The following is a 26,508-nucleotide window of genomic DNA, read 5'->3' as shown; positions in this document are numbered from 1 at the left end:
TGTAAGAACCGTGGAACCCTTATTGTGGTGGGACTGGTAACATGGAGAGAGTTAGGGAGCGGAAGAGATGAACAGAGAGATGGCAGAACACTATATAGATACAGATACGAGGGAGGAGGAGTTGAACGCAGTGAGTAGAGGGGGGAAATGGACAAAGAGAAGAGGATCAGATGAACAGAGGAATGAAAGAGGAGGAGATAGAAAGAGAGAGGTTTGAGGAGGAGAAGGACCCAGATATGATGAGGGAAGGAGCAAATAGCAGGGGGGAAGGGGGGAAGAAGCAGATAGACTGAGGGACTGTTGGGAGGAACAGATGGGCAGCGGAAGGGATGGTAGCACATAGGCAGTGGTGTTGGAGGAGGTGGATAGAGAAAGATGAGTAGAAGAAGATGGAGAGAGAGGAAGGCTGAGGAGATGGGCAGAGAGAGGAAGGAGGAGATGACCTAACGTAAATGGAATGAATATGTACCCAGGCAATACCGGGTACTCAACTAGTTATCAATATTTTAGAACACCCACATAAAGTAGATACCAGTAACTTGATCTACGAATGACGTTCAATAATTAGTTCAACACGTTTTGTTTCATGGCAAATTTTGGTTGAAACAATGACGAATTGGTTGTGCGGCATCGTGTAATATTCCTGCTTCCGTGCCTGCAGTTTCAGGAATTTCCGACTGGTGACGGTGCTATGCGGCGTCTGTAACAGAGGTGCGTCCCAACCAGAGAGCTTATTTTAGGGGAAAACTAGAGCATCGTTCATATTCAAGGGAGCTTGAAGAATGTCTACTGATACCTGGAAATGAACAAAAGCGCTTTGAGTCGTTAGGCGAGGCGTCTGTCGTCATTACAACAAGGTCACGCAAACCTGTCCGTCCTCCCTTTCTTCGGCCAACCACTCACTGCCGTGACTCATACAGTGTGGGAACGTCATTCGAGGTAATCTACCGATTACAATCAAATATCTCGCTACTCAATTATACATCTCTCTTGGTAATGGTGACAAACTAGTCCACCAGTAGGGGTGCAACAGTTGGGGTACTCAGCTGTGTGCCTGCTGGGTAGATCGACTTCTAACACATTCCTAAAAAAACTTTGCTCCGACAAATGATCACTTTACGGGAAGCAGTACGTGGACGATGGGGAGATTACCGATGCAGCAAGACATGTGTTCCAACGTCGACCAGTAGAATGGCACCATACGGGCATACAGTCCCTCCTTTTAATTGGCGTCCGGCCGTTTCACTGAACGGAGATTACGATCAAAAATAGGCTTTTGTAGTCAAAAGTGTCTGGAATAGTGTATTGGAGCAGTGAATAAACCCGAACTGCCTTTAGAAAAGAAATTGTTATGCATTTCGTACTTAACGCCACAGGTGCTTCCTGCATATAAGGATACATTACGCAGCAGTTTTCCGTTCTCACATTCATGTATCGCATTACAATGTTGGTTAGCTGTGCAGGGTTTGTATTACGCCTCGTCTGAGTGAGAGAAACGTGTACCAGCACTTACCGGAACGCGACAGCTGTAGGCTCTGGGCCGATGGAAAGTACGGTACGTCGTTCCGCGGCACGGGTCGGGATCCCGTGGCAGTCATGCGAGTAGGGGGTCGATTTTAATTGAAGGTGGAGGGTGGAGGAGGAAAGGAAAGGAGTGAGGAGTGGGAAGGAATTCTGCATGTCAGCTGAAACGGTGCTTTATGAGGAGTTCGCAGCAACGAATGAAAATACGCTGCTGGCCATTAAAATCGCTACACCAAGAAGAAATGCAGATGATAAACGGGTATTGATAGGACAAATACATTATACTAGAACTGACGTGTGATTACATTTTCACGAAATTTGGTTGTATAGATCCTGAGAAATCAGTACCCAGAACAAACACCTCTGGCAGTAGTAACGGCCTTGATTCGCCTGGACATTGAGTCAAACAGAGCTTGGATGGCGTGTACAGGTACAGCTGCCCATGCTGTATCAACACGATACCACAGTTCATCAAGATTGTGACTGGCGTATTAACACGAGCCAGTTGTTCGGCCACCACTGACCAGACGTTTTCAATTGGAGAATGTGCTGGCCAGGGCAGCAGTCGAACATTTTCTGTATCCATAAAGGCCCGTACAGGACCTGCAACATGCTGTCGTGCGTTATCCGGCTGAAATGTAGGATTTTGCAGGGATCGATTGAAGGGTAGAGCCACGGGTCGTAAAACATCTCAAATGTAACGTCCACTGTTCAAAGTGCCGTCAGTGCGAAGAAATGGTGACCGAGACGTGTAACGAATGGCACCCCATACCATCACGCTGTGTGATACGCCAGTATGGCAATGACGAATACACGCTTCCAATGTGCGTTCATCGCGATGTCACCAAACACGGATGCGACCATCAAGATGCTGTAAACAGAACCTGGATTCACCCGAAAAAATGACGTTTTGCTATTCGTGCACCCAGGTTCGTCGTTGATTACAGCATCGCAGGCGCTCCTGTCTGAGATGCAGCGTCAAGGATAACCGCAGCCATGGTCTTCGAGCTGATAGGCCATGCTGCTGTAAACGTCGTCGAACTGGTCGTGCAGACGGTTGTTGACTTGCAAACGTCTCCATCTGTTGACTCAGGGATCGAGACATGGCTGCACGATCCGTTACAGCCATGCGGATAAGATGACTGTCATCTCGACTGCTAGGGATACGAGGCCGTTGAGATACAGCACGGAGTTCCGTGTTACCCTCCTGAAACCACCGATTACATATTCTGCTAACAGTCATTGGATCTCGACCAACGCGAGCAGCAATGTCGCGATACGATAAACCGCGATCGCGATAGGCTACAATCCGACCTTTTTCAAAGTCGGAAACTTGATGGTACGCATTTTTCCTGCTTGCACGAGGCATCACAACAACGTTTCACCAGGCAACGCCGGTCAACTGCTGCATGTGTGTGAGAAATCTGTTGGAAAATTACCTCATGTCAGCACGTTGTAGGTGTCGCCACCCACGCCAACTTGGTGTGAATGCTCTAAAAAGCTAATCGTTGACATATCACAGCAACATCTTCCTGCCGGTTAAATTTCACGTCTGTAGCACGTCATCTTCGTGGTGTAGCAATTTTAATGGCCAGTAGTGTATGTACCAGACCAGTATATTCTGCATACTAGGGAAATGCGTTAACCACTGCGCGACATGGACACAGTGTTCACTGCAGCTTTGCGGATCACTTCGGTACACACGTCGGCCGACCCACACTCCCGTCTATTCGCAATCCCCCTTCGTGTCCCCGTTTCTCGCTACTTGATATTCCCGTAGGGGATCGAACGTCATTGTTCTTTCGCACTGAAAATGCTGGATCCATTGCCCATCGAAGCGAATCAACTACGTGAAAGCGTGGAGTCTTTTCTTTCGGATGCGTCCCTTCCTCCCACATTCACGGAATGGAGTCAACGCTTTCAGAAGGATTTTTTTTCTTTATTGTATTTCACTTCCCCATCGGGGCGGGCTGGCAGCAGCATATGCACTGCTCTTCAGCCGAAAGACATAGAACAAACAATAGAAGACATTTAAAAATAACAAAGGAGAGAATATGGTGAACATAGATATAAAAAAGGGGGAACATCATCGAAGGCAATAGACAAAAAACGGGGTGACCGTAAAATGGAGATAAAAAACTGTGAAAACTGTTTAAAAGTAGCACACACAAAAAGCCACACACTGCGACAATTAAAAGAGCACAAGGCACAGAATGACTGGAGCATAAAAGGTATCGACGGATGGCGTAGCACATAACAAACACTGACAGCGAACCTCAAGGCAGTACACAATTAAAATCACAACTCTTGATGCACAGGAGAAACAGCACTAAACACAACACTGATGTGGCACACTGACGATGATCAAAACAGAGGAGATGCCAGGCGCAAGGAGATGAGGGAGACTGGAAGAAGGGAGGGAGGGGAAGAGATGGTGGAGATGAGTGGGGGGCGCGCTGAAGAGGGCCAGGTAGGGAGGGATGTGGGAAGGAAAGAGGCAAGTATGGGGTGCAGGGTGTCAGTGGAGGGGGTGGAGGAGGAAAATCCGCTCTGGGAGAAGGAGGGAAAAGGAAAAATGGGGGCCCTGGTGGTAGGGGAGGGGGGGAACAAGGTCAGGTTATAGTTGGAAGGAAGGGTAGATGTCAGGACGAAGTTCGTCATCCGGGAGTGGGGAGGCGTTGGAAATTGCCTTGATGAAGGAAATGGGGGGTGTGGAGGTGGAGGGAGGGAGGGATACAGCGATAGAGGCGCGGCAACGGGCGGGGCGTGGAGAGGAAGGAGGAAACCAGAGGGTGGGGGGGATCAAGCCTGCAGACAATGTAAAGGATGTGGAGATGTTGGAGGAAAAGGAGGAGGTGGGGGAAGGGGATCAGTTCATACAGGAGCCGTGTGGGGGAAGGAAGGCGGATACAGAAGGCAAGGCGGAGCGCATGGCGTTCAAGGATTTGGAGGGCCTTGTACAAGCGGGTGGGGGCGGAGATCCAGGCAACGCTGGCATAACAGAGGATAGGACGGATGAGGGATTTGTAGGTGTGGAGGATGGTAGAAGGATGCAATTCCTATGTCCGGCCAGACAGGAGTTTCAGAAGGCGGAGTCAGGAATGAGCTTTCCGCTGGACGGTCTGGAGATGAGGGGTCCAGGTGAGGTGTTAGTCAAGGGTGAGGCCAAGGTATTTCAGGGTGGGGGTGAGCTGGATGGGATGACCATAAAGGGTGAGGTAGAAATCATGGAGGCGAAAGGAGCGAGTGGTGCGGCCTATGATGATTGCCTGGGTTTTGAAGGGGTGGAGACGGGGGAACCACTGGTTACACCAAGTGGTGAACTTGTTAAGGTTTGTTTGGAGGGTACTTTGAGACCGTTGAAGGGTAGGATAGAGAGCCAGGAAGGCGGTGTCATCAGCATACTGGAGAAGGTGGACTGGTGGGGGTGGCTTGGGCATATCAGTTGTATACAAGAGATAAAGGAGAGGGGAGAGGATAGAACTCTGGGGGATGCCAGCCATGGGATAAAAGATACGGGAGTTGGTCTTGTGGAGGGTGACATAGGAAGGACGGTGCTAGAGAAAGGAAGCGACCAGACGGACAAAATTGATAGGCAGGGCGTAGGTTTGGAGTTTAAAGAGGAGACCGGGATGCCATACACGGTCATAGGCATTTTGGAGGTCAAGGGAAACAAAAATGTCGGAGCGACGGGAGTTGAGCTGGAGGGACAGAAGGTGAACAAAGTTGAGGAGTTGGTCTTTAGCAGAGAAGGAGGGTCGGAAGCCACACTGGCTAAGGGGGAGGAGGTGGTATTGAGCAAGGTGCTGATGGATACGGTGGGAGAGGATGGATTCAAGGACCTTACTGAAGACGGAAGTGAGGCAGATGGGACGATAGGAAGAGGTGACAGAAGGGGGTTTGTTGCGCTTGAGAAATAAGAGAACGCGGGAGGTCTTCCACAGGTCAGGGTAGAAGCCAGTAGAGAGGATGACATTATAGAGATGGACGAGGACAGTCAGGAAGGAATAGGGGCTTTCTCGAAGGTGGCGGTAGGTGACACAGTCGTGACCAGGGGCCATGTTGCGTTTGGACCAGAGGATAAGTTTAATGTCTTGTGCTGTGATGGGAGTGTTTATGTTGGAGGGGGGCAACTGCCCCAATTTAGAAGGATCGCGCTGAGCAGTTTATCAACGGCCCCACGCTAGTGAATACGGAGAGGACAGACATACCTTTCGCCTAGGTGTAGAGGGTTCTACTGCCACGTCACGTATCTTGGGCTCGTTAGCTGTAAGAATCGCAAACGGTGTGCCAGAGGCACTACCAGCGAGTTTTTATTTCACCGTCGACCGCAGCGGGCTGCATGTTAATTAATAAAACTGTTGCGTTCTGGCTAAGCCAGCAACGCCCTCTGGCATTAGCCTCGGAGCGCCGCTGCCGACTCTCCTGAGTCGGACGGAGCCTTTGTGATGGAGAGTGCGGTCGGATGTAGCCATGTTCTCTTCTCTGAACATTGCTAAGAGCGGCTTCTTTTCTGATCTTCGATTTCGGTCGATTCCCATTAAAGAAATACGTATTTAAGGAGTGTTGATTACCCAGATTATCTTCCGGCTGTGGATGTTTGTATGTTCAATAATATTGTGGTTTTCTGCTGCTATAAACTGTTGTTAAGGAAATACGAGCGGGGTCTAGGAATTTATCGGTTTTAGTGATGTTTTACTGTGCTTGCGTACTTTACCTTGAGACTAACGGCTTTGGTGTTAATGTGTAGTTAAAGTTGCCCTCGTTGTTAGAGGAGGAAATTAGTGTTTAACGTCCCGTTGACAAAGATGTCAGTAGAAACGGAGTACAAGCTCTGTTTATGGAAGGATGAGGAAGGAAATCTGCTGTGGCCTTTCAAAGGAAACATCCAGGCATTTGCTTGATGCGATCTGGTTAAATTATGAAAAATCTAAATCAGGATGGCCGGACGCTGGTTTGAACCGTCATCCACCGGATTGCGAATCCAGTGTGCTCACCGCTCGGCCACCTTGTTTGCTACTCTAATGAGTCTTCAAATATTTATATTGTTTTAAGTGCTGTGGCGATTGTAAAGTCAGGTGTTCTGATGATACTACGGGTAGAAATCCACTGGACTTAGTAATGTTCATGAGGATGGGTTCGATACCAGTAAAAGAATATCCGTTGAAGGATCTTGCCTTTCCTTGACAGTATTTCCTTAAACTTAGTGTTATTAAAAAAAAAAGAAAAAACACTTTGAAAGTGCTCTTAAAATCTGTGTAGTAGCTAACAATGGCAGCCCATGACTATCAACGTATTCTGTGAAAACCGCACATCAATAACACTTTCCATTTCTGCAATATTTGCGGCGAAAGTTTTAGCTAATTCACCATATATATATATATATATATATATATATATATATATATATATATATAAAATGAAGAGCCAAAGAAAATGGTACAGGCATGTGTATTAAAACACAGAGATGCGAAACAGCCAGAATTCGGTGCTGCGGTGGTCAACGCCTATATAAGACCAAATGTGTCTCGTGCAGTTGTTAGATCGGTTACTGCTGCTACAATGGCAGGTTATCAAGATTTAAGTGAGTTTCAACGTAGTATTATAGTCGGCGTACGAGCGATGGGACACAGGATCTCAGAGGTGGAGATGAAGAGGGGATTTTTCGTACGACCATTTCACGATTGTACCGTGAATATCAGGACTGAGGTAAAACATCAGATCTCCGACATCGCTGTGTCTGGAAAAAGATCCGGCAAGAATCGGACCAACGACGACTGAACATAATCATCCAACGTGACAGAAGTTCAACAGTTCCACAAGTTGACGCAGGTTTCAATGCCGTACCACCAACAAGTATCAGCGGTCGAACCATTCAACTAAATATCATCGATATGGGTTTTTGGAGTCGGAGGTCCACTCGTGTACCCTTAATGACTGCACGACACAAAGTTTTGCGCCCCGCCTGGACCCGTCAGGATCGACATTTGACTGTTGATGACTGGAAACATGTTGCTGGTCAGAAGAGTCTCGTTTCAAACTATCTCGAGCGGACGGACGTGTACGGGTATGGAGACAACCTCATGAATCTATGGACCCTGCAGATCACATGGGGACTATTCAAACTGGTAATGGTGTGAGGCGTGTGCAGTTGGAGTGATATGCAATCCCTGATACGTCTAGATACGATTCTGACACCTGATACGTACATAAGAATCCTGTCTGATCACCTCCATCCATTAATGTCCATTGTGAATTACAACGGAATTAAGTAATTGCAGGAGGACAATGCGACATCCCGCACGTGCAGAATTGCTACAGAGTGGCCCCAGGAACACTCTTCTGTGCTTAAACACTTCCGCTGGCCACCAAACTCCCCAGCCATGAACATTATTGAGCATATCTGGGGTGCCTTGGAAAGTGCTGTTCAGAAGAGATCTCCACCCAGTCGTATACTCTTACGGATTTATGGACGGCCCAGCTCCAGCATTACTTCAGACATCAGTCAAGCCCGTGACCCCTATATTTGCGGCACTTCTGCGTGCTCGCGGACACCTACACGCTGTTATGCAGGTGTACCAGTTTCATTGCTTCCTCAGTGTATCAGTAAGACCACACGCAATCATACGATGATCTTAAAAACACCATTATGATAACTGGTTTTGGTACTGTTGATCCTCCAAAGTCTATCAGCAAAGAAACATGACTCGTCAATGTCCTGCGGACTGTTGTGTCATTAAGGACGGCGAATGAATACACACTGATAAGAACGGGCGTACAATTCTTCCCTTACTTTATTAATGTGCGGAATTCCGCCGCAAGAGCTTTGCGTGAAGGAGCGGAACACGTAAATCTGAATGGGTAAAAGGGGATTTGAGCGCCGTTGCTCCCGAAAAAGAGTCCAGCGCCGTAACGACTGCGGCAGCTCGTTCGGTCGATGGACTTTGCGTTGGATCACTGACCACAGAAAAGGGATCGTTCGTTGCAGCGATACCGCAGGTAAGCCTTGGGGCCGGCTGGAAGTCTCCAGGGAAAGCGGGGCGGGGGAGCAGCCGCCTTTCCCGCCCACAAGAAGAAAAGGACGAAAACGTCCGCATATGCAAGCATGTTACAGAGTGACCGGTATAGGAAGTTTTTTTTGGTATATCTTCTCAGTATTTGGATGTGAGGAAATTGTTACATCTTGTGGCTCGTTATAGAGTGATAATGTGAACATAATTAATTCAATTTGTTAACCTGCTTGCTTCTGTTTTCGTAAACAGTGGTTCAGAACAGTGGAAAAGCGTATAATGTGCAATTTCACTAATAAGAAATGATCCTGTTTCTTATAGGACATTATACAGAGGATATGATTGACGCTGCCGCGGAAATACCTCGTCACCTTCAGTGTAACTAACGGGACAACAACATTATGAAAGACATAATTGCACAAGATAGCTGAAGGGTGGGTTATGTTTAAGGCAAAGTGGGACGAATGAAACAAGATGTCACGGTGAAAGAGAGCGTGTACATAAATTATTGACGTAGAGTTAGTTAATTTACTTCATAGAACGTACCGTGGGACAACTTCATTGTGCAGACGAAAAACATGAAACGGGGGACAACGGACAGAAAAATCAAATGGGTATGTGGACTGCGATGCAGAACGATCTTAAAAATTATTTTGACTGATAAGGTACGAGATGAACGGGCATTAGCAGATTGTTCAGATACTATACTCAATGAAAAACCTTCAATGGTGGGATTATAGGTTAGTGATACATTAAGTGAAACACTTTAGAACACTGAAATATATAGACAGTATGCTCGTACATTTTGCCTAATAAGAATGCAGAAATCAAAATTCTGCCATGGAGTAGGAAGTGTTGTAGGTTGTTAAAAATCAGTTCAAAGACTGACAAATATTACAAAAACGAAGACAGAACCGTTGAAATGCAATCATAGAGAGCACAAATCTTCGCCTCGGCACCAACCAAATGTTTTGCGCTTCTTAGCACCTACTAAATATCCTACTGATTTAACATACGTACAACATGCTGCAAACTCACCAGCAAACCAAAACGTCTTAGAAGCCATAATCCACTGTACTTTTACCAAATATTTCCCCTTGCACATTACAACTGAACTTTATATACATATTGTTCCTATCACTCTGAAGAATTTACGCATCCACAAATATGAAATCATGTTACTTCTGTGATTTTTCATTACGGTACTTAGTTCGTTCCCCATTTATCGTCATATATCTTGTAGCAGGGGAATGATCTTGACAAGTGCAAAGTACCTTCCCTTGCATTTAGTTTATTAGAGCTTCTAAGACATCGTCAGAAAAAAAGTATGGAAGTTCTTGTGCTTGTCATTCTGGAGTTTTCGTGCAACATATAATCGAGACGTTTAAAATCCAATTCGGAACTGATAGATCGATAGAGAAATCATGAGAAAGTTTTCAAGATTGACAACCTTGAAGTCCGCAGCTCGTGGTGAAACACGTATGTAACATAGCAGCGATGGTGAGGCACGTTAAAATCTTTGACCAGAGAGCCTATAATCGTAGTTAGTCTGCGCTTGACCGCGCGAGTGTTGCGAGCGGTACTCTGTGAGTAGTCGTTGAGAGCAGTTCTGTAGTCGTCGTCATGCAGAGCGGTCGGTCAGTAGTAGCAGCCAAGTGCGGTTGTGTGATGTAGTCTGTCGGCAATACTGGTCAAGAGGCTGAATGAGGTATATTGTTAATTAAGGTAATCATCAGATAATGTAAAGTTTATTTATTGTAATTAATTTCCAACAAGTGCCCCAATAATAATTTTGATTTCAAAAGCAATTTTACAAAAAAAATTTATTTAATTGAATTAACGATTTCATTCCACTTCCCTTAAAGAAAAGTTTCATTTAAATTTCAAAAAAAAAAGAATATTTTATTTGCAATGCAGTTCCTCCAAGCTGTGCGAAAGAATAAGAGCAGAAATTTGACTAGCAGTTACAATGAGGTAAGAATTTAATTGTGATTTTTGCACAGGGCCAAAGACCGATATTTCGGTTTAATTGAATTATCATTATCACTGACATTTTCTTATCACTGAATCGACTTTCATTTTTTGTGAGTAGCTTATACTTGGGTCAGATTGCGATTCTCATTTTTTGTCATTAAATTTAATTGTTAGAGAGGTTACGCTTTGGTTCCATTTCTTGTTAATATTCAAATTATTGTCCGGTCAACATTTTTGTGGCAAGGTTTCTCTTGGCTCCCTTTTTTATTAAATATTGTCAATTTATCTTTTAAAATTTTTTGTGGGGAGGTTACACTTGGCGACACCCAGTCCAGGATCGTATTTCGTTGAGAATCTTTTGAACAACAGTCAGATATCTGCTCTTATTTGCTTAGATATAATTAGGATTTGGCGCTACGCTTTTATTAACTTGTGACTTTCTTTCTACAGGTCAACGGCAATTCGTTGCTCTGTTTTATTTGTGTGTTGTTTTTGCATTTGTGCTTATTTGTTTTGTGAATAATTTTGACTATTGTAAAAATGCCGCGAAAGACTGTGAATAGTGTATCGCGAGGTATTTTGAATGAAATTACCGACTTAAACAACGTGACCGATAGTAATTGTGACACGCAGTGTAATGATGACAATCCTGCGTTCACTAATAATCAGTGCTTTCCAACCACTAGTGATGACTTTTACCATGATAATGAACAAACGAACTCAATTGTCTCGTCTGTTAATTTGACGACAATCGATGATGCGGAGCGCCCTATTGTAATGAGCGCTGACCAGCTTAACACACCCGATTTGGAAAATGCAAGTAACGTACAGACAAATTTGTCTAATGAAAATGGTCAGTGTAGTGAAAGTACGACGGGTCCATTTAATTCAGAAATAATGACCGACAGTGTACATTCGACTGACAAACCATTTTGTAATTCTCAAAATGACCAAATGGTTACAGAAAGTGAAACAGTTCCAGATACACCATCAAACAGTACTGAGAATAGAGTGGGTAATGTCACCTTGGAGCAATTTATGGCAATATTGATAGAACACAATGAAAAACAAAGTGAGAAAACAGACAACAATTTCAGACAACTTAGTGAACAGGTCAAACAACAGAATGAAAAATTAGACAAACAAAGTGAAGATTTTAAACAACTTAGGGAACAGAACGAACAGCTAAATGAAAAATTAGACGACAATTCCAGACAGCTTAGTGAACAAATTAGAGCTGTTGCCGCGCAGTGTCATGACACTAAGGAACAGTTGCGCGTGGAAATTGAGGCTTGTTCACGAAAAAATAGCGAAGAAATTAAGTCTGTTGTGCAAGAATTAAGGGAAATGCAAACAGCCGCAACAGAAACACTCAGAGACGAAATTAGCGGAGTCGTTAAACAGTGCTCTGAAAAAGCTACACAATTACGCGACGAGTTTAAAGCAATGACAGCAGAACTTTCGCGCACAATGGATGAAAAGATCGACGTGAAATTCGACCAACAGAACACTCAGATTGACGAACGCTTTAATCAGCACATACAGAACAGTGATACGCGTTTCCGCAAATTTATTCAAGATCAAAACAAAGTAAAACGACAAGTCATGGAAACAATCACGGCTCAGAGACAAGAAGACAAACATAAAATGTTCGCGAAAGCGAAGACATACGTAGACAACAATATTGCCTCAGTGTCCGACGAAATTAATTCCATCAGACAGTCGACCACTGAATTACGTGACGAAATTTCCAATCTTAAATCAAAAACAGATACACAGACAGTAGATATTCAAACAGTAACAGACAGATTCGAACAATTAGAACTAACACAGGATTGCGATGTCATCAAAGCTGATGTTAAAAAACTGAGCGAAACTACGCGTAAGTTGCAAAAACAGATTAATGCGTCCGATTCTAAAACCGATGATCAGGCATAAATACTGACTGAAAAATATGATGAATTGGCCAGTCGTATTGATGCTATCGAAAGTGTTAATGACAATAAATCAGACGATACTTCACCGGTTTCATTTAATCAAACACCTGAATTTCAAAATTTACAGCAGACAATTAATGAGATCGATTCATCTAACAACACGTTGCGTAGAAAACTGTCGAGTATACAGCAAGAAGTAACAGAGATGAAAAATATTTCAGTTAATAACACAGCACAGCAGACGCCACTTAGCGAACATTTGTCAGAGTCACGCAGCGCGTATGATTTGAGCAATTTACAGAGACTATGCGACTTAAAATCCGAAAAGCTAAGCGACTTAAAATCCGAAATGATACAGACAAATAGATTCTCACACAAACGTGAACGTGTTCTCAAATTCAGTGATGGAACGTTGATTACGAGCAATTTTTATCCGTAAGAAAAACTAAGGAATTTAATAATGACAGAGCACAGATACACGATTTGAACTGGATACGTCGATTTATTTTTGTACTTTTACCGCCATTGCCTGTAACGCAAAAGCTGAAAAGTATTTGCAGTGTGTAATTAACCTCAGGGGATTCATTACGCTTTAATGAATATGTGCCGTAGCGAGCATAGGGCCCCGAGCTGTAGTAGTGCTGTTTCATCTTTAGTTTTCTGCACTGCTGCCTTCTCTTCTACTATCCTTTATATCTATCAAAACCGCTCTTTAACTATTGCTCTATTTAGAATTAAGAATATGTAAAGAAAACCGGATTTGACAAGTTATACCGAAAGTGACAATTTTTATCAGACACTCCCAAAATGACAACTACCGCCGTAATTATAATAACTGACAAAATTTTAATCATCAGTACGTGTAAGATTATCAGTAACAGTAAACACATTTTTTTAACAATAGACGTTTTTCACCACAACAGCATGAAAGTCAGCCGCTTAGCATACCTAACCAACAATGCAGTCCACAAGGTCAACCAAGCTTTAATGTTTCGCCGCGTGCACGTATAGTCCCTGGTACAACAAATAGTAACGCACGGCAGCCACAAGGAAATAACTACGTACAGAAAAAACAGTATTTCAATCTCTATCGCAATGCGCCGAATAGAAATGACTATCACGACATACGTAAAATTAATTAGCACAATTTTCAGCGTACATTCAATAACAGTCGATCTTTTCAGCAGCAAGAACATCAGCAACAACATATTTTCATGAATGAACCAGACAGTAGGTGTCATACACAGCGTAATACGTCAGGAAGAAATAACAGAATAGTTCAAATAGTCAAAATTCCACAGTGTCCCCCTGAAAATAATTACACGTCAGATAGAATTTGATTAAATTCAGTACAGGTTGCATATTCCAATAACGTAAGCAATACTTTTGACACACAGAATCTTGTCCACGAAAATGTTATTTGAAATAAGCTTTGTTGAATGCTCCACTTTTATCGCACCCAGATCTTACCAGAAATTTTTCCATTGCCACCGACAGTTCCAACACAGCTTTAGGCGTACATATTTTTCAGGAAATTGAAGAAGATGGTTCAATAGTAATTAAAAACATCGCATTTGCAAGCCGCATTTTGTCACCTGCTGAACGAAATTATTCCGTTACAGAATTGGAAACATTATGTGTTGTATGGGCTTTCACGAGATTTAGGCACTTTCTTTATGGCAGACATACCACCGTGTACACAGACCACAGAGCGATACAATTTTTACTTTCGGCCAAATTCACGCACGACAGATTAAGCAGATGGAAACTTTATTTACAGGAATTTAATTTTACAATAGTTCACATTCCCGGCACACAAAATGTTATAGCAGACGCACTATCGCGTTCTCTCGGCAACAATCAGCAAGACGTAGCAACCAACTTCTGCAAAACAAATTTCACTGTCATGTACATTCAGCAAGTAGCATTTGAAAATTTTATTTCATCGTCATTACAGGACATAGCACAAGAACAAAATAAAGACAATGTGTGGAAAGAAATTAAACACCTTTGGCAAGATAGGAAAAATGTTACGATTAGGAACCACTACACTGTACGCAATGACATTCTGTTTCGCCGCTCTCATCCTGACAGCAACAATTGGTTATTATGCATCCCTGACGAACTGGTTAACAAATTAATCTGGTACACTCATTTAAGTTACGCACATTACGGAGCACGAAAATGTTTTCTTATACTGAGACAGAACTGTTATTTTACCAACATGGAGAAACATATACGACGAGTTTTAGCGTCTTGTAAAATTTGCCAGAAAGCTAAATCAGACACCACTTCACATATTCCTCCTTTATATCCCATTGTACCTGTTAAATTAAGACATATGGCCGCAGTAGATATTTTTGGTCCGATTCCGAGAACTAACAGAGGTTTTTGCTACATCTTTGTCGCTGTTGAGCTCACTTCAAAATTTGTTACTTTCACTCCGTTACGCAAAGCTACTGCTAAAACTGTTTCGAAAGCATTTGTAAAACATTTTCTATTTCATGTAGGGCATGTGATGAAAGTAATTTCTGACAATGGATCTCAATTTCGTAGTAGCATATGGACACGCATGTTACGAGCCAGAAACATTTCTCCGATCTATATATCCAAGTACCACGCTTCTTCGAACCCCTGTGAACGGTTAATGAAAGAAATTGGTAAGCTGTGCCGAATATACTGCCACAAAAGACATATTGATTGGGATACACACATTCTCTCATTCCAAGATGTAATTAATTCCATTCCAAATGAATCCACTATGCTATCTCCGTCTGTTATACTGAAAAACGTTGAACCACCAAACAAAATTAAATAATTTATAAATTTTCCTACATCTCGTCGCTTACGACACCACGAAATAATCGACATTGCGCTGAACAACATCAAACGTGCCGCAGAGCGCCGGAGAAGACAGCAAAAACAGGTTTGTACACGCCGCGACTTTCACGTTGGACAGAAAATATTAGTACGTACACACTATTTATCCAGCAAATTAAAAGGTAAGTGCAGTAAATTTGAACTTCTATACGCAGGTCCATATCGGATTCGCAGCATCCCTCACCCCAATGTTGTACACGTCGAAACTTTGAGAACCAGAAAATCGAAAGGCAATCACCATATCTCAAACATTAAACCGTTTATTGAATGAAATCACTTTATGATGTAACATGCTATGATGCCATTTACTAATGCAATTATTTCACCTGACTAATTACTGATGATTATCGTATTTTTTTCTTGGCAAGTGCCCGGCAAGGTAAGGTTAGCAGGTCGCTTTTCCTGTCGTTACACATCAGACCATGCACATTTTCCACTTTTTTATGTACGATTGTATTCCAGTTTTGTCTATATGCACTGTGAAATAGTTAAGATATAACACACACCAGTCGACTTTGACATTTTTTTTGGCCTTATGACATCTCAATATCGTGACTTTTACATTTTTTTTGCTGCTGCATTGTGATATTCTCTGTACATTTTGGCTTTGAACACTGTCAATGTCTTTGACATATTACGTTGTCTGTAATGTTATGCTGTATGGTTAATTGTGTCACCATAAACCAGTCATTATTTAGTGGGTATATGATGTAAATGCAAGACATTAATCTTTGTTCATCATTTTCAGAAAGAAATAACGTGTAAAAGAAATAAATTAAACATAAATGGGAATTTCAACTACGGAATAGACGAAAGAGGATACAAAAACCTTATGAAGAAGAGTAAATGGATCAGGATTAACAAGCATTAACAAGAATATACTATACTCATCGTAGAATAGCAGTCTTAACTAATTTTTTCTTTCAGAATACAAGGTGATTGATGCAGGCTGTCAGACAGAACTACACATCTTAGTTTTAGTGATGAAATATGTTAGAGATAAGGAATAGTTGTGTAATGAGTAATGAAGTGATTTTTTGCAGATGATAATGAGTGATGATGAATAATGATGAAGAGTGTGCTACTATGGATAATGAAGTTTTTCTTTACAGGTGATGATAATGATGGAGTTATGAATAATGAAGTGATGAATAATGAAGTTTTTTTTTCTTTGCAGATGAGGATAATGTTGAAGTTATGTGTTTATGCTATGTAGTTATTTAAGTATTTGTTGCAGTTTGTTTTGACAGCAGGTGTTATATTGCATAGTAGGATGACGGAAAGTTTTGGAAAGGACAGCTATGGAACACATGTTTATACACATTTCACTACTTGTTAATTCGAAGTTCACTACTTTTCAGCATAGTGTGCGTTTCTTCTTTCAGGTCAATAATCCATTTTGTATTTTTTCCAGGAGAAGTTTTTCATGATAGATACTAAACCTGTTACTTATTATACCTGTTCTAGTACTTGCATTTATATTTTTTTTTACCCATTTGTGTTTATCATTTATACATGCGATCACATTACTGCCTTGTTTCACAACCTTGCTACAGCTGACTCATGACGAATGACGTTACACATTTTTCATTTACAGGAACAACCCAGAACCAAACTTTTTTTTCTTTTTCTCTTCTTGCTTTCCCTTATAATAACGCCACTGTTTATTGTAATGAGACTACTTATAATGTGTATGATTATTAATGCTATGACTGTAATTAGCTGATTTTTAATAATGACTTTGTAATGATCTGAATGTCACTCAATGAATTGTTATTATTTCTTAATGATCTGAATAATACTGAATGAGGAACAATGTTTTATACTATTCGATACTTGATGGCCACTGAGTGCCAATAATTAATGTCACTCACTGAATTAGGTTATTAATTATGCCATTAATTAGCTCTTGTTTTCAATGTTGATACTTTGTAACTGGAAAAGAATATGATTCTTACTATATTGAAATGACAAATGATTAATTAACTATGCCGTACTTTGTAACTGGAAAAGAATGTGATTGTTTAATAATACTTTGTAATTAGAAGAAGTCTAATGATTCTTAATTATGCTTTGTAACTGGAAAAGAATGTGATTCTTACTATATTGAAATGACAAATGATGCTATGCTTTGTAATTAGAAGAAGGCTAATGATTCTTAATTATGCTTTGTAACTGGAAAAGAATGTGATTCTTACTATATTGAAATGACAAATGATGCTATGCTTTGTAATTAGAAGAAGGCTAATGATTCTTAATTATGCTTTGCAACTGGAAAAGAATGCGACTGTTTAATAATGCTTTGTAATTAGAAGAAGGCTAATTATTCTTACTATATTGGAATAACAAATAATTAATTAACGATGCCATACTTTGTAACTGGAAAAGAGTGCGATTGCTTCATAATGCTTTGTAATTAGGAGAAGGCTAGTGATTAATACTATTGGAATGACCAATGATTAATTAACTATGGTATACTTTGTAACTGAAAAAGAATGCGATTATTTAATAATGCTTTGTAACCAGGAAAAGAAGGATACTGATTCTATGTAAAACAATTTATGAACATTTTTCTGTAATACTACATACTTGGTACAGAAATGTTCAATCACTGGGCTATGAATGCCCCAAACTACTAATGAAAACTGCAATTGTCAATATTATGTGACTTAATGTCCTTCACCTCATGAGCTAACTACCCTGAATTACTGCAATGTCCATTTGTCCTGTCTATCCTAGTGATCATGGAGCACTATCTTTGGTTTTGCACTAATTCTACGTTGGTGTGCCTTGTAAGAGTGTGGTGTTGACACGACATGCTGTCCACCACCGTGAGCGATGAAGACGTTATTATGGTCCCACTGTTTGGTGTACCTAGTGTACTGCCAAAATGAGAACATGGAACATTAGTACAACAGTTCAGTGTCTTGGGTACACTGGTAAATTCTGATGGGAAAAGAACTTCAAATTGTGTCACTTGGTGTTGTGCTTCTGTGGAAAGATATGGACTTTCAGAACAGCTGTGTGCAATCTAAAGTGCTACAACCATGATGCAATCCTTCCCTTTCCTATCCTAATTCTTGTCACATAGTGAAAATCATTTTTTTGCTAACATTATTTACGTTCATGGGATATACACTTTTTTTTTTTTTGATTCGCTGAACTACAGTGCGAGTACACTTATGTCACTTGTCGATATGATTTTTTTGCCATTATGTTTATTTATTGCAAAAATGCCTAAGACATTTTTTTGATTTGTTCTCAAGTACAGTATGTGCACTCTTGTCTTTTATATTGTATATACATTTTTTTTATTTTATTTTAATGATATGTTCTGAACTACAGTGCATGTGCACTTATGTTGTGTGTTAATATGTTTTCTACTGAACTTCAGTGCCTGTGCATTTTCAATATGATTTGTACTCATTCTGTATATTCAATACTTCAGTACGTATGCACTTATGTCATTTGTTACTAATTATATATATACATTTCGTAAATTGCTAATATGTTATCAACTCCAGTGCGAGTACACTCATGTCACTTATCAACACGATTTTCTGCCATTCTGTTTATTTGTTCTGAAAATGCTAAAGAATTTTTTCAGTGCGTGTGCACTTTTCTATTTGTCAAATAATTTGTATATACAGTTTTCTGATGTACTACTATGTTTTGTACTCACATCCTGCCTTTTGTACTCGGTGCATGTGCACAACATTTAATTTATGTACTAAATTTGAATATTCTGTAAATTGTAAAAATTTCTTGCGATGGCAAGTCCAAATGACTCACCATCGCTGCCAAATTTTTGCCCCCCCAGTGGAGGGTTATGAAACACGTATGTAACATAGCAGCGATGGTGAGGCACGTTAAAATCTTTGACCAGAGAGCCTATAATCGTAGTTAGTCTGCGCTTGACCGCGCGAGTGTTGCGAGCGGTACTCTGTGAGTAGTCGTTGAGAGCAGTTCTGTAGTCGTCGTCATGCAGAGCGGTCGGTCAGTAGTAGCAGCCAAGTGCGGTTGTGTGATGTAGTCTGTCGGCAATACTGGTCAAGAGGCTGAATGAGGTATATTGTTAATTAAGGTAATCATCAGATAATGTAAAGTTTATTTATTGTAATTAATTTCCAACAAGTGCCCCAATAATAATTTTGATTTCAAAAGCAATTTTACAAAAAAATTTATTTAATTGAATTAACGATTTCATTCCACTTCCCTTAAAGAAAAGTTTCATTTAAATTTCAAAAAAAGAAAGAATATTTTATTTGCAATGCAGTTCCTCCAAGCTGTGCGCAAGAATAAGAGCAGAAATTTGACTAGCAGTTACAATGAGGTAAGAATTTAATTGTGATTTTTGCACAGGGCCAAAGACCGATATTTCGGTTTAATTGAATTATCATTATCACTGACATTTTCTTATCACTGAATCGACTTTCATTTTTTGTGAGTAGCTTATACTTGGGTCAGATTGCGATTCTCATTTTTTGTCATTAAATTTAATTGTTAGAGAGGTTACGCTTTGGTTCCATTTCTTGTTAATATTCAAATTATTGTCCGGTCAACATTTTTGTGGCAAGGTTTCTCTTGGCTCCCTTTTTTATTAAATATTGTCAATTTATCTTTTAAAATTTTTTGTGGGGAGGTTACAGTGGTTGTGCGGTAGCGTTCTCGCTTCCCACGCCCGGGTTTCCGGGTTCGATTCCCGGCGGGGTCAGGGATTTCCTCTGCCTCGTGATGACTGGGTGTTGTGTGCTGTCCTTAGGTTAGTTAGGTTTAAGTAGTTCTAAGTTCTAGGGGACTGGTGACCATAGATGTTAAATCCCATAGTGCTCAGAGCCATTTGAACCATTTGACAACCTTGAAACGGAATTTCAGTGAAAGTTGTTAACTGCCACTAGCACTGAACACTTCACAGTACACATTGTCATTGGAGTGCCACCCATTCATTCGCTGTGTCTCGTACGTGAAATCCTTGCAGCTGGCACGACGAGGCGAGCTGGGTGTTTCAAAGTGTTCTCGCTTCCCCGTTGCTGAAATGATCGCTCCAATTGACATCAGCTTAACGCCTTCTGCCTGCCCCTCTCTGCAGCAGGCAGTCTGCAGCGCGAAATCGAAAGTCTCGCGACCAGGCAAGACGGCTGAAAGACGCTCCTCAGTCGTAGCTTCCCACTCCAGAGGCAGCAGAATTACGCTCCAGTAACTTCCACACTCGCCATGGAGAGTCCACCGAACCGTGCGTTTTTATCGTTAAGGTAGGGACTGCGTATCCAGATCTCTGCACAGCCTAGCGTGCATTCGCCGTGTTGTTCAGTGCTTCGGCACTCGTGTCTGACAGTTTTCTTCTTTCACAGTAGACACTGCAGAAACGTCACAGCAGCTTTCGTGTTTGGGTTTATGCAGGTTTTCACGTAGAGAAATGTCACTCATTTACATCTACATCTGCATATATACTCCGCAATCCAACATACGGCGCCTAGCAGAGGGTATCCCATACCACTGAAATATTGCAAACAAAAATATTTAAAAGATCGTTTAAATTTCTTCAAAGGTTGCATGTTTCAAAACAGACTTTTACCACTCTTACCTGTACGTATTGTGTGTGTGTGTGTGTGTGTGTGTGTGTGTGTGTGTGTGTGTTTGTGTGTGTGTGTGTATGTGTGTGTGTGTGTGTGTGTGTGTGTGTGTATTTGTGTGTGTAACACCATAGCTCTAATGCTCTACTGATTTATTTTGCCTTTTGTTTCTTTTAATGTTACATCCTTGAGCTTCTGTAAATGTGTTTGATTGAATCGATAACACAAAATTGTATACTCCTTTCTTTGTAAGAACTTTGATGCCTTTTAGAGTGTAGGAAATGTGATCTCTGTAATATGTACAACATGAGTAAATTATATATTTTGACTTTGTCATATAAGCTCTTTGGTTATCTTCAGAAATAAATAATTTTATTTAAATAATTTTGTGTAGAACTACCAATAAGTGAAAATTTTCTGTTTTATTTAATATGTTTGGTTGTTGTTATATAATTGCTGATCCTCACTTAGGGTTATAGTTATTTTGTAAGTAAAAGGTGTTGTGGTTCCCGTCGGGAACGGAAGCATGCAGCGCGCGCAAATTGTGGTTGGTCTAGTTAGAAAAGGTGGAACCAAGAGTCAGCCGGGGACGAGCTAGCAAACTATCAACTGCTCATGTAAAAGTTGTGTATTGTGCTGGTTCCGAGAGAGGCTTTTTCTGACGCTTTGCAGTGCTTCGGGTGGGTGGATAAATAGCTGGAACTATTCTGGAATTGGTATCAATCATCGCCACCAATAAATGACAGAGTCCAGCAATTCTGCCTGCAAATACACCTACCAAGATGCAATCGACACCACATTGCGCAATCACTGTAATGGAACACTATAGTAATGTACAGTGAAGGTTCAGCTCATAGGATGTTATAGTGAACCCAAATATATGGTAAAACTTGACTGAACTCTTGTACCTACCGTGATTTATCCTCAGTCACATATCCACTTAGGGTCCCTCCCACGCTAAAGTATTTATCGAGTGTCCCTTATTGAAGGCATATTCAAATTAATATGGCATTAGAGTGTGCTAAAATTAATATTATTTGTTGAAAGGTCCTTACAAATATCTCAAATTTATGTTTCACTGCAGTAAAAGTTCTGAACTACAACAGTTTAAAGTTATATGTTCAGGCTCGCTAAGTACTTGTTTCTCTTGTGTATTGAAAGTGTGTTTAGTTTGCTCTGCTACAGTGGTCATGATTAAGGGCCCCCCCTCCATTGAAAGTAGTTCAAATGCACAAAGTTACTTAATTATAGAAAGTTTTAATTACTCTTGCTATTCAAGTCATATTCTGGACAATATTGGGCTCCTCTTGTGTATTAAAGGTGCACATTAATGGCGTAACAGGACCAACAGTTTGTCTATGTTGCTCATGTTAGATAACAGTTAATAGAAAGACCACTATTTATTAAAACAATAATTTCTTTATTCAAAAGACAATGAGAAGTAACCTGATAGTGAATTCCATTTAACTTTCATTATAAATAGAAAAGTATTTAGGTGAGAGGGACATAACCTGTGACCAGTTCATAATTTTGCAGTGAACTACATTTACAATTTTATGTCAGCTAGGAAAATGTTTGAAAAGTAATAGTGAACCTATGTCCAATTTATGATTCTTTAGTGAATATTAATAGTGATGTTATAAAGACCATTCAGTTTGAATAAGCCCTGAAAGTAATAGCGTGTAGTGTTATAAGGTTATATTTATAGTTTGTACTGATCTGGTAGCTCCAACCTTAACGTTAACATACTGTATTCAGGTGACAGAGTTTATTGCACTCGCGTGTGGCAAAGTATAGGTTGTGTTTGTCCGTTAAAGTTACTCATACGTATTTTCTTGAACAAGAATGTCAATCATTCTCTTGACTAATTAGGCTGGCGACCGTTTTCCCTATTCTTTGAACAGTGTAGTTAGCTAAAATACTGTTTGTTACTGTTTAAATGGCCTGCCGGTGTGGCCGAGGGATTCTATGTGCTTCAGTCTGGAACCGCGCGATCGCTACGGTCGCAGGTTAGAATCCTGCCTCGGGTATGGATGTTTGCGATGTCCTTAGGTTAGTTAGGTTTCAGTAGTTCTAAGTTCTAGGGGACTGATGACCTCAGAAGTTCTGTCCAATAGTGCTCAGAGCCATTTTTGAACTGTTTAAATATTTACGTAATTCTGACTTTCACTGCCGATAAGCCACCTCCGTTAGGTACAACACGTTCAACATAAATTCCTTTCAGAGGGTAACACTGTTCTGTAGCTTTATAGCATAGTTACCTTAACAAGATAGTTTGTATTTCACGACCTGCCTCCAACTTCAAGGTTATGGTATAGCAGTAGCGGACACAAGTGTTATATGTGGAGTGTAGTGTACTGTTTGTGTTGTACGATGATGATGAGGGAATGGGCAGTGTGAAACCCGCAGCTGGTATGTAGACTACTCCTCTCGAATAGCACCAAGGCAGACGCCAAATGTAACGTCCTCATCTGATAAAGGGATCGCCATCAACACTACCACACACCCTCACTTCATGAGGTGCTATGGAGAGGTCTGGTGACCAGGAAGTTTAAGCCATCTTCTCTCGTCCCTTTCCGACCAGATACTGGAAGTGAACTATTTTTCCACCAACAGGATTCGAACCACCATATCACCAGATCGAGCACCACCACACAAGCTTGCGTTAGTAACCTCAGGCACGAAGGCAGGTGTAGCATGTATTATTCATCAACATCTACATCCATACTCTGCAAGCCACCTGATGGTGTGTGACGGAGGGTAATTTGAGTACCTCTATCGGTTCTCCCTTCTATTCCAGTCTCATATTGTTCGTGGAAAGAAAGATTGTCGGTATGCCTCTGTGTGGGCTCTGATTTTATCCTCATGGTCTCATCCCGAGGTATACGTAGGAGGGAGCAATATACTGCTTGACTCCTAGGTGGATGTATGTTCTCGAGACTTCAACCAATGCCCGAACCGAGCTAATGAGCGTCTCTCTTGCAGAGTCTTCCATTGAAGTTTATCTATCATCTGCGTAACGCTTTCGCGATTACTAAATGATCCTGTAACGAAGCGCGCTGCTCTCCGGTGGATCTTCTCTATCTCTTTTATCAACCCTATCTGGTACGGATCCCACACTGGTGACCAGTATTCAAGCAGTGGGCGAACAAGTGTACTGTAACCTACTTCCTTTGTTTTCGGGCTGCATTTCCTTAGGATTCTTCCAATGAATCTCAGTCTGGCATTTGCTTTACCGACGATCAACTTTATATGGTCATTCCATTTTAAATCAATCCTAATGCCTACTCCCAGATAATTTATGGAATTAACTGCTTCCAGTTGCTGATCTTCTATATTGTAGTTAAATGATAAACGGTCTTTCTTTCTATGTATTCTGTTTGCATTGAGATTCAATTGCCATTCCCTGCACCATGCGTCAATTCGTTGCAGACCGTCCTGCATTTCAGTACAATTTTCCATTGTTACAACCTCTCGATATACTACAGCATCATCCGCAAAAAGCCTCAGTAAGCTTCCGATGTTATCCACAAGGTCATTTATATATACTGTGAATACCAACGGTCCTACGACACTCCCCTGCGGCACGCCTGAAATCACTCTTACTTCAGAAGACTTCACTCCATTGAAAATGACGTGCTGCGTTCTGTTATCTAGGAACTCTTCAATCCAAACACAGAATTGGTCTGATAGTCCATATGCTCTTACTTTTTTCATTAAACGACTGTGGGGGAACTGTATCAGACGCCTTGCGGAAGTCAAGAAACATGGCATCTTCCTGGGAACCCATGTCTATGGCCGTCTGAGTCTCGTGGACGAATAGCGTGAGATGGGTTTCACACGATCGTCTTTCTCGAAACCCATGCTGATTCCTACAAAGTAGATTTCTAGTCTCCAGAAAAGTCATTATAGTCGAACACAATACGTGCTCCAAACTCTACTACTGATCGACTTTAGAGATATAGTTCTATTGTTCTGCACATCTGTTCGACGTGCCGTCTTGAAAACGGGGATGACCTGTGCCCTTTTCCAATCCTTTGGAAGGCTACGCTCTTCTAGAGACCTACGGTACACCACTGCAAGAAGGGGGGCAAGTTCCTTCACGTAGTCTGTGTACAATCGAACTGGTATCCCATCAGGTCCAGCGGCCTTTCCGCTTTTGAGCGATTTTTATTTTTTTTCTATCCCTCTGTCATCTATTTCGATATCTACCATTTTGTCGTCTGTGCGACAATCTAGAGAAGGAACTACAGTGCAGTCTTCCTCTGTGAAACAGCTTAGGAAATACACATTTAGTATTTCGGTCTTTAGTCTGTCATCCTCTGTTTCAGAACTATTTTGGTCACAGAGTGTCTGGACATTTTGTTTTGATCCACCTACCGCTTTGACATAAGACCAAAATTTCGTAGGATTTTCTCCCAAGTCAGAACAAAGAACTTTACTTTCGAATTCATTGAACGCTTCTCGCATAGCCCTCCTCACGCTACATTTCGCTTCGCGTAATTTTTGTTTGCCTGCAAGCCTTTGGCTATGTTTATGTTTTCTGTGAAGTTCCCTTAGCTTCTGCAGCAGTTTTCTTACTCGGTTGTTGTACCACGGTGGCTCTTTTCCATCTCTTACGATCTTGCTTGGCACACACCCATAAAATGCATATTGTACCGAAGGATCTTTTTATAGTCTGCGACTGTTAATTTAAATACCATTTTTACAGTTAACAATATTATGAAAAGGAAAGTTGCCACTCACCATACAACGGAGGTGCTGAGTCGCAGACAGGTACAACAAAGAGATTGTCACAAATAAAGCTTTCGGCCATTAAGGCCTTTGTCAACAACAGACGACGGACACAAACAAACACGTGAGTGTGTGTTTGTGTGTGTCTGTCGTCTGTTGTTGACAAAGGCCATATTGGCCGACAGCTTTATTTGTGACAGTCTCTTTGTTGTACCTGTCTGCGACTCAGCATCTCCACTATATGGTGAGTACCAACTAACCTTTTCATAATACTGTTACATTCCATCTTGGATTTTCCATTGTATGTGGTTTCAGTTAGCTCATTAAACAAGATTAATAAGTGAAATACGTTTCCATATCTGTTATTATTGTTAGGTTCAAAAGAATTTTCCAATCAGCAATTAAGGCGGCTCCTCACAAGCAATAAATTTCTATCGTCAGTGCCAAGCGATGCTCGATGATCTGGGAATAGCAATACCAGTGGCCAGTGGATGACTGCTTACTGGCGAGTTGCAGCGGTGAATCAAGCTACAGGCTGTGACTATTGGATGGGAGAGTTTGGATATGTCAAGCAATGAATAATAACTTCGTATCTGTGATTGTATTTTTTACTCATTTAATTGTACCGTCATCAGGCCCCCTGATAAAGCACATATTAGAATTACTTCGCCAAAAAACAGTTGCATCTAAACGTCGTTATTACAGGACGTAATTAATCAAAATATATACTACGATATATACTATCGCCCATGGCAACGGCGTCCCTACCAAAAAAGATAGAGCGGTCTGCTCTATCCACAAATTATGTGAAAAATGAATGGGACAAATTTCTCGGGTTTACCTAGTTATATACATTATTTATTATGTTTTATAATA

Source organism: Schistocerca cancellata, chromosome 2 (assembly GCF_023864275.1).
Source record: "Schistocerca cancellata isolate TAMUIC-IGC-003103 chromosome 2, iqSchCanc2.1, whole genome shotgun sequence".
Classification (NCBI taxonomy): Eukaryota; Metazoa; Arthropoda; class Insecta; order Orthoptera; family Acrididae; genus Schistocerca; species Schistocerca cancellata.
Note: the sequence above shows the minus strand (reverse complement) of the source record.